Raw genomic sequence first — 10,416 nt, 5'->3', positions numbered from 1 at the left:
TTCCATAAAAAGGTGTTTTTCTGCCATTCATGGACACACTAAGCTCTAATATGTATCGACAGACTACAATAAAGTCATTTTTAGCACTTTTAGGCATTTTAAATTGTGACCATTTTTGACAAAAATCGACATGCTATAGTATGACTTTTTTTTCAAATTTTGGACATCCCTTGTTTTCTGGACATATTTTTGCTCTAATATGTAACAAATTCAAGCATTTTTAGGCATTTTAAATTTTGACAAAAATCTTAACTGCAGTAACTACATTTTTTGGGTGAAATTGAGTTAAATTAAAAATGAATTCCTTGATCTCTGTTTTATCTTGTGACAAAGTTTTAGATTTCAATTTTGCTTTATTTCAGAGAAATAATGATATAAAAATTGCAGTAACTACAAAATCCAACTAAAAACCAAAGCAGACCACAGTACACGTGATCTAACCCAGTGTAAGTTGGTGTAACCAGTAGTTTTCCCTCCATAAAAATCTGATTATATACAGGAAAATAAATGTGAATTAAAATGAGAAAAAAATACAATCCACGTTTACATTGCAACGCTATGGTATATAACACATTTTTTTATAATAATTTATCAAAACTTTTGAAAAAAATGGTTGTATTTAAAAAATGTTCTGCTCAAAACTGACAATGTGTAATTGTAGAAATACTTTAAAAATTCCATTTGATGTTTTTTTTTTAAATTAAGTAATTATATAGATAAGTCCACTTAAATACAATGTAGGTAGTATAATAAGTATTTAATATTTATCATTTTTTTGTGCTTACACCATTTGACATCTTGCCAACCCTTATTTGTCACTGACCCATATACTGTGTGTGTGTGTGTATATATATATATATATATATATATATATATAAATATATATCTATTTTTTTTTTTTCTGAAAATCTATTTATAAAAAGTCACTTTAAAAAGAAAGAACCCGCTTATCAAAATAGTTGGAAATGATTTTGTCTTGCAGCTCTATTTCTGGACTGGGAATAGAAGTTGTTAGATTCTTTATTCTATCTCTAACTGCACTGCGTAATTGTCACTCAGTCTCTTAACTTTCCCTTCAGAAAACCGACCTCGATCTCCACTTGGGGCCCACATCCTCCTCACAGCGGAGCGCAGAAGTGTGGGGAAAAATATCGTTCTGACACCCCATTTGTCTTGAGAGTGGGGAAACCGTGATACACAGAAGAAGAGCATGCATGATTGCTTTATCAATATAAAGTGAACGTGATGAAACTTGGGTTGATGGTTCATCAATTCGGCGCACTAGGAGGGGAGCGGGGACGTCTGCCAGTGATGAATGTGTTGTTTGGTCACAACTGTAAACTGCAACAAATCCCAGCCTTTCACACCAGCCCACCTTATTGGCCCCCGCCCTGGAGCTGCAGTTCCTGCAGTGGCCACATGGTGTCAGTAGCGCATCAAGTAAAAGCACATGAGCCACTCCCTGAGAGGAAAAAACCTCCAGCCAGTGGATCAGTGGATGTTTGGTGAAGAATGTGCTGATGAAATTCAGTCATTTTTACTGCTCAGATTTATAGTAAGAGCTTTTTATGGACAAACCATGCCAAATATCATCCTGTTCCCCCGCCTCCCCTCTCTATCTATCACTATGGTGCAAAAATATCTTCAATTAATTGAAGATTCGAAAGCTCAGTTTTTAAATACACTTTGAAACAAAAGTGTTTTTCCCAGCGAAAAGTTTTTTTTTTTAGTTTATTATTATTATTAAGATCCCCATTAGCTGCAGCAAAGCCACAGTTATTCTTCCTGGGGTCCAACAGTATCAAATATACAGTTGAAAACACAAAACATAATAAAAAACAAACAAACAAAAACAATAAAAAAATTATTCACATATTAATCCATATTACACACATTTCTACATATCATATATGTATACATCATTACAAAATCTACTAACACATAATACATATGCTGTATATACATTAATTCTACAGCATTTCTATAGAAATATACTACATACATATAAATATACCATGTTTTTTTTATTTTGATAAATACTGTTTCCTACAGCTGCATGTCTGGTGATATATTTATGACTCTCTGCACTAAAAGCGAGGTTTTTAAACCAAATAAAAGGTGCTTTTAGGACAGATATATTTCGAATAACAATAAACAGTGAGTACAATAGTCTGTCTTTGACCAATAACCAATTAAGTTTATTGTGCATACAGATAATATTTGTCCTGTAGTCATACTTTAGTATTGTGCGGGCAGCTCTATTCTGTATACATTATAGTTTATTTAACATGTCTCCAGTGGCATTCGACCAAAAAGAAAGAAACATCACACAAAATCTATATATCTATATATTGTAGCACACCAGTTTGTTGTGTATTATCCCTTACATCATTTCTTTATAAGATTATCATGATGTACGACACTAAGACACTTTTTACAACATTTTTATGGTACACTAAAAACACTGAGATACAATACTAATGTATGGCTTTTTTTATGACAAACTGTACAATATTTGTGGGACATTTTTATGATATACTGGGACATGATTTTATGATATACTTTAGTCTGACATGATGGTATAGTATGCCTAAGACATTTTCATCACACAAACTGATTATTGTTGACATTTGCAAGACAAATTATACTTGACATTCATAATAGTTTTTGTAAGGATGTACTATAGTATTGTGCTTTTTTTAGTCTTAGTGACCACTCAAAGCACTTTAACACTACAGAGAGTGCTCATTCACCCTTTCACACAATTCATGGACTACATGGTGCCACCTGCCACTATCAGGAATTCATTTACACACCAATGAACACAAAATCAGGTTCAGTATCTTGTCCATGACACTTTGACACGTCCATGGTCAGGGATCGAACCACAGACCTTCCAGCACTCTACCCTCTGGCCATACTATGCTCTAATATGTATCATCACACTATAATTGGGCAATTTTAAGCATTTTTAGGTATTGTAAAATTTGATAAATTTTGATGAAAGTCAACATGCAATAGCATGACATTTTTTTTTCTTTTTTCCAAATTTTGGACATCCCTTAATATGGTGTTCTTTTTCTGTAATTTCTGGCCATACTATGTTTTAATATGTATCAACAGACTTTAATCGGGCCATTTCAAAATATCTTAAAATATGACCAATATTGACAAAAATTGACATGCTATAGTATGACTTTCTTCAAATTTTGGAGATCCCTTAATATGCTGTTTTTCTGTCATTTCTGGCAGAAAAAAATGGCAGATTTAAGAGATTTAAAGTGGCAAATCTGCACAAAAAAAGTTGCAGATTTTCAAGAAAAAAGTGGGAAAAAAGCAACTTTTTTCATGCAGATTCACTCTGCTCAAAATATTACCCCCTCCCCCGGATGTTTTTTTTTTTACACATTCTGGCTGTATGTAATATCCTCCAATATTCTCTAGGGTTGAAATTTGGAATTTGCAATTATTTCAATGAGTGCCCTGTTAATATGATAGAACTTTAATACATCAATCTGCAAAGCAAAAGAAATTTTAATAATTAATTAGCTTACCTTTAAAAGAAAATCACAATCTCTCTGTCTGTAACTCGTTTGTGTTGCTTCTTTCTCTGCAGGGGGCGTGGCCAGGGTGATCAGTAGAGTGGCAGCTCCCGGTTCGTTAGTAACTCTGGTAACATCGGGGCCCTGTGTGACTAGTGAACTTTTAAAAAGCCTGCTGAGCTCAGGTGTCGTGTCTCTCTCCTCCCTGGGACATCAAACTGAGATTTAGTTAGCTGTCAAAAACATTCTTTCACTCCTGCAGCCATGAAGCCACTGTTAGTTTTCCTCTTTTATCCCTTAATTTAATCATTTAAATGTATTGATTGTGTTAATCTCCCTCTTTGTCATGGCCGTACAGCTGTCATTTAGAACATATCAAGGTAATGCAGGGAGTCATTTTAACCCTCTGGAGTCTCCAAAAGTGCCAAAGCATGGCTTCTTCATCATATAATAAAACAAAGCAGACCAAAAAAGACACAAAAAGACACAAAATGAGAAGACAGAATAACCAAAAAAACCCACAGAAGACACAAAATGACCACAAAAAAAGACACAAAATAACTAAAAAAGACAACAACAGACACAAAAATACCAAAAAAAGACACAACAGAAACAAATGACCAAAAAAGACACAAAATTACAAAAAAGACACAAAATAACTAAAAAAGACACAACAGACACAAAATTACCAAAAAAAGACACAAATGACTAAAAAAAAGACACAAAATGACCAAAAAAGACACAAAATGAGAAGACAGAGTAACCAAAAAAACCCACAGAAGACACAAAATGTCCAAAAAAAGACACAAAATAACTAAAAAAAGACACAAATGAACAAAAAACACACAAAAAAGCACAAAATGACTTACAAAGACACGAAAAGGATTCAAAAATGGACAGAGTCAAGACAAAGACTCCATAGACTTAAAGTCTAACAATCTTTCTGCTTTGTCTTCTTCCGTGAAGTTGGCTTTGCCCTCCAGAATCAAAGCACTCGGATTAGTGTATGAAAGATTAGGATACTTGTCTGTATTGCAGTCGACTCGGGCGATCCTCTCACTTCATCATTCCCTCGGAGCACCTCTGCTTGTGCCAAGGAGCGGGAACATGTCTGCAATGGGACATTGCTCCGGTCATCCTCGTTCTCCCCGTGTGGATCTCTCCTTCAACTTGTGGCATAGATCCATTTTGGCTGTCCACCAAGGGGAGCTTCTCATGGTTGGCAGCTCTTGGTATGAGCCTCTCCATCTACAAGTCTTAGAGCGTTTCACAAGCCAAAGTTTAGTCCGTTTCAATTGAACTCTGGTGGAGTCTCAGTCCATTTCAGGCGGCAACCTCCGGGTCTGAGCAGGGAGGCAAACCAGGAAGTGCCTGTAAGCTGCATTCTAAGTTTGGCTGCAAAAACTTTTCTGTCCATTAATTTCAATGCAAAATGAGAAAACTTCTCACTTGATTTCTTACCTCAGAATTTTTTTATGATGACACTATGGTCTCAATCGCTAGTAAAAAGTCTTCTTGGAGACAATTTCATGTTAATAAATAATGGCCCCATTTAGAAGAAAATAGAAGATAAAGAACCCGGCAACGTCTCAATTAGGTTTAAATATATATAACCTTATATATAAAAAGGACGTTTAGCGGTTTGGTCTCATAACTTTGACCCTTTCACTGTATTTTCACTGAATGACAGTTTATTTGAATGTTTTGTTCAGTAAAAATGTCTTGTTCAGCGTTTGGTTGGACTAACAGACACTCCAAGGAGACGCTGCTCAGTTTTCTGAGGTAAGTTACATACATTTTGTTTTTTTTAGCCAAAATGAACAGTTTCAGCTTCAGTTAATGCTAACATGAATTAGCAGCGACTTCTCTCAGTCAGTTCTCTCTCGCTTCTCCACAGTCCAAATTTGGTCTGCTGCCCGTGTCGGAAACAAGATGGCAACAAGTGTAACGATGAACTACATGCTTCCAACGGGCCACAAACCAATGGATGACAAGACTAAAAGTCGAACCTCAAACGGGGGAAAAATTTGGAAAACTTTATGGGAATTGTGTTTTTTTCAAGGTTGCATCAGATCTGTGTGGACGTTGAAATCAAATGCTTTATATACATAATTTATCTGCTAAATCCGTTTCCTTTGCACTGAGTTGCTAGTCCCAATTCTGCAAAAAACCCACTGTGTTCTGATTCTGGAGCAGTACATTTAAAACGGCCTTCAGCTGCTCTTTTGTCCCATATTCTTTTCTGCCTACGTTCCTCTCTTTCCTCACAGGAGCATTGCAGGTTGGGGACACGCTGTGGATATTTATGGCCCCCGAACCGCACCGCAGTGTTGTAATTGGCCCCACAATGACGCTAATGCCTGGGAAGAGGAGCTGTGCAGGAGCAGAAAGTGATGCAATGCTCTGGCGGAAGATGGCACATCGTCCTCTTAATGAATGCTGCTTGTAGAGGTATTGCACAGGCTTAAAGACACACATACGTTAAGAAAGTGTGCTCCAGCGAGGATTTTAACCAACCTGCTACTGTGCTTCATCTCTCCCTCCTCAGTCCACCACTCAGCCTCGCTCCTTTCTTCATCCCCATCACTCAGAACACTCTCCCTCTCTCGTTTGGATCCCATTCCATTGCAATGTAATGGGTTTATTAGTGTGGTTAATGCACTGTGACCTACTGGGGCTTGGCGTCTACCTTTTTCATGTGCAAAAAAAAAAAAAAGAAAGAATGAAGGTGGAATGTTTTTTAAAGGGAAGCAGAACAGGAATGTGGCGTGTAGAACCTGATAATGTAATAACTTCCCGATAATGTAATAAAAAATCTGCACTTGAGTCCATTGAAAATGTAATAAAACCTGATAATGTAATAACTTCCCGATAATGTAATAAAGTGCATTTCCCAATAATGTAATACTTTTTTTTTTTTTTTTACCAATAATGTAATAAAGTATAACATTAATGGAAGGTTTTTGATCAAATCAAAGATGGTGGAAAATCCAATATGGCCGAAAAAGCCCATTGAGCTCAGATTGGCCCAAGGGTTCCAGTGATACATCCTTTGTGAAAAACGGATGAACGGGTCAAAAGTTAATAAACATTCAACTTTGACCTGTTGGTGGCGCTAGAGCTCTTGAGCTAGAGTTGCCTACACAGTATCACCACTTGAACCCAAGTAATGGTGGTCTGCTGTTAAATTATTACAATATTGGGGAATTATTACATTATCAGGACTTGCGAAATGAAGGCTAACCTGATAATGTAAGAACCTCACATTAATGTTATACTTTATTACATTATTGGTAAAAAGTGTATTACATTATTGGGAAATGCACTTTATTACATTATCGGGGAGTTATTACATTATCAGGTTTTATTACATTTTCCAATGGACTCAAATGCAAATTTTTATTACATTATCGGGGTTATTACATTATCGGGAAGTTATTACATTATCAGGTTCTACAAGGCGTAAAAGGGCACCGGTGAAGAATGAGGGGATCTCAGAAACAGAATCATAACTAAAGAAAGTAAATGGAATAACAGAGAAATACTGAGTGCTGGAGCGCCGAAACAGATGTGCACATTCACAAGCATTACAATGAACAGCAGCAGAGTGGAGTCCCTGAACAGCCCAGGCTAGTCCGTGTTGATAGCTGCCATGTTTACCCAGACTGGGACAGACAAAGTCAGCTTTGGCACCAGACGTGCTCGCTTCAAATGAATGTTTCTGCTCCGAGAACTCTGCCAGAGAGACCTGCAGCCAGTTTGTGGTACAGAATAATGAAGCTATTTCAGTCAGGACTGTGGTGTCCCTGCGTCTGTGAGAGCAAAGCCAGAAGAGAAGTTTACAGAGTGGAGGCTTTACCTGGGAGGGAGTTCGGGTTTGAACAGTGAAAGAGACATCTCACATTTATTCAGTGGGTTTTATTGTAGTTGCTTGGGAAATTAACCCTTTGAAATCTTGGGCTATTATGTCCGTTAAGAAATCTGTTAAAAAATCTTCACCATGCCATGTTGGTATCAGCGCAACCTCATCGATATATCCTGATAATTAATTTTTAACTTTTATTTACTTGATCAAAACTTTGTACCCAAAAGAAACAAAGGAAAACATAAAATCAGGAAAAAACAAAACGAAAAAAGAGTAGAACAAAGATACTCCTGGCTGCTTCAGGACGCTCCAAACGTCTCTGATCAGCCTGATTTTCATCCTTAATTTTAGCGAAAGTAGACCTGATTAGAAACTACTTCTAAAAATAATATCACTACACTTTAAGCGCTACACACATTTTTTTTATGAGGCAATTACGAGTTTAATTTGTGTGCCCTAAAGCAGCTGAAATAGATCAAAGGCCTCATTAATATAAATGAACAAATCATAAAAAAAAAAGTTTGTCTTCTAAATATCTTTTGACGTGAATGACACAGCTCTGATTGATTTGGTGTAATTAAAGAAAGCATAATCAGATTAAATCAACAGAACATTAGTCCTCCACACCTTTAAGCTCACACAAATAAGCAGCGTGACTTTACACGCAGGATATTTAAACTCTAAATCAGTCTGATTTATGCACTGATCAAGTTCCTGAAGCACTCGTAAGGACAAAGGTGAGACGGTTTTATCCAAAGCACCTTTCAGGAACATGAGTGTGTTCATATTTATTGTGAATTATATTCCTAAATCCGCACTCTGCCTGTCGAGCTGCACACGACTGCAAAATATAACCGAGCATCTTACTGGGTGGCCACTGGGGAATTCCATGTTTAATTAAGAGTAGTGAATCCCAAAGTGTGCCTGCAGAGAGATAAAATATTAGAAGATTAGGGCAAAACTTGAAAGCAGAAAATACATCATTACAGTTGGCTGTAAATCTTGCAAATCCTAACAATGGTGAATTTCATGTAATTTAAAAAAGATCAGGATAAGCAAAGAATTATTGTATATTGTTGTTGCTCCACCCACATAAACCTTCACAACATGACAACCGTAAAATCAAATAACCACACATTGCATCATATTATTTATTTAAAAAATGTTCCCCTTTTTATTTATTTATTTATTTTCCTCTCCTTTTCTTTTTTTTTTGGGTTGGTTTCTGTCATTATTTTTGTAAATACTTTTGTCTGTTTCTGTCTGAAATTTGAATAAATAAATAAATAAATAAAAATATATATATATACACTAGCGCTCAAAAGTTTGGGGTCACCCGAAAGTGTGTGCTTTTTTTTTTTTTTAAAAGGACATTTCTAATTTGAAATGATTATGACAATTTAATTTAGTCTGGTGTTTATCTTCTCAAAACTTTATTAATCGATCTCTTCTAAAAAAGTGATGCATTCTTAATGTAGTTAAAAAGGCAGTTTTCTGATATACAGTAAAGAGATAATTTTCTTGTTTTTTTACAGATCTGTTTCCTTTTGCAAGAAGACTTTTAATCTTGTTTTTACAAGTTTCAAATTTGTGCATAAATTCAGAGAAATAATGCAGTGAAAAACTTGAAATATCACCAAAACCCTTGTACTCTTGTCTTAGGTAAAAAAAACAAAATGTGAAAAAGTGCTTTGGATTTCAATTAATCATGAAAATCAAATGAACAACATCAAACGAAGCATGTGGCTTACAAGTTCATTGAAGCTTCCACATCAGTGAAGAGACAAAACATGGCAGCACATCAGATCTGTGTGGAGGAGTGAGGAGAAAATAACAAGTTATTATGAAAACAAACATAAATGTCACATTTACCTCCTTGGTTTGTTAACAACTGCTGGCTCTGTTTTCATGAAGCTTGGTAGAAGAACCAATACATTTAGGGGCAGATCAGAATCACGGGGCGGACACACACACTTTTTTTTGTCTTTAACATTACAAAATAGGGCTTTGTTGTCATGCAAAAACTGGAAATAGCTTTTAATGTGTTGTTGGCGCCCCCTACTGCTAATCTTGATGAACAAGTCCTAATATGTGCTGAACAATAATGGATGGAAGGGAAAACACATTTGCAAATTCCTTGCAGATTCTCTGTAAATGCTCTTATTCCTTATGTGCATGTTTTAATGGTTAATATGATAGACACAGTGTGAGGACATGTATGTATGTAATAAATTGTATATTCAGTATTTATATCTTGTCATTACTGAATAGTGTTTATACAGATGTCTCTAATGATTTTATCTGAGCTGAAAACATTTCATTTTCTATTTGTAAAAACATGCATAAACATGCTTTACATGACCGGCACTCAAACAAGATTTATAAAGAAAAACCCAATATAAATATGATTTAACTGAAAACCAAAATAAGACACAATATGACAGAAAAAAACCCCACACTAAATTACTTAAAAAAGACACAAAATGACCAAAAAAGACACAAAATCTCTCTCTCTTAAAAAAAGACACAAAATTACAAAAAAGACAAAATTACTAAAAAATAAAAAAAAAATAAAAAAAAAATATTTAAAAAAGTCACAAAATTACCACAAAAAAAAAGACACAACATTATTTAAAAAAGACACAAAATTACATTACATAACATTTCCACTTCTTCCGGTAACAACAACACGGCAGATAATAAACGGTCCGGTAGCAGCTGCCTTTCTTATTGTTAACGTCGTCATAGAAACAAGTGAAACAAAGCTCCAGCTTGTGCAATAAAGGGACCTTCCACATACAACACGGTAAAGTGCCATTCATATAAAACTCACATTAAACTTTCATATCAAGGTGAGGGCCACAAGATATCGTCATGAGGGCCGCGAGTTTGAGACCCATGTTTTAGATACTGCCGGTTCTGAAAATGGCCCACACTTTGTGGTTCTATGTGACATTTTTAATGTTTCTCATGACTATTCAAGCCTCTGCTCTCAAACCACATTTCCTT

The sequence above is a fragment of the Centropristis striata genome, chromosome 17, assembly GCF_030273125.1.
Source record: "Centropristis striata isolate RG_2023a ecotype Rhode Island chromosome 17, C.striata_1.0, whole genome shotgun sequence".
NCBI classification, from domain to species: Eukaryota; Metazoa; Chordata; class Actinopteri; order Perciformes; family Serranidae; genus Centropristis; species Centropristis striata.
Note: the sequence above shows the minus strand (reverse complement) of the source record.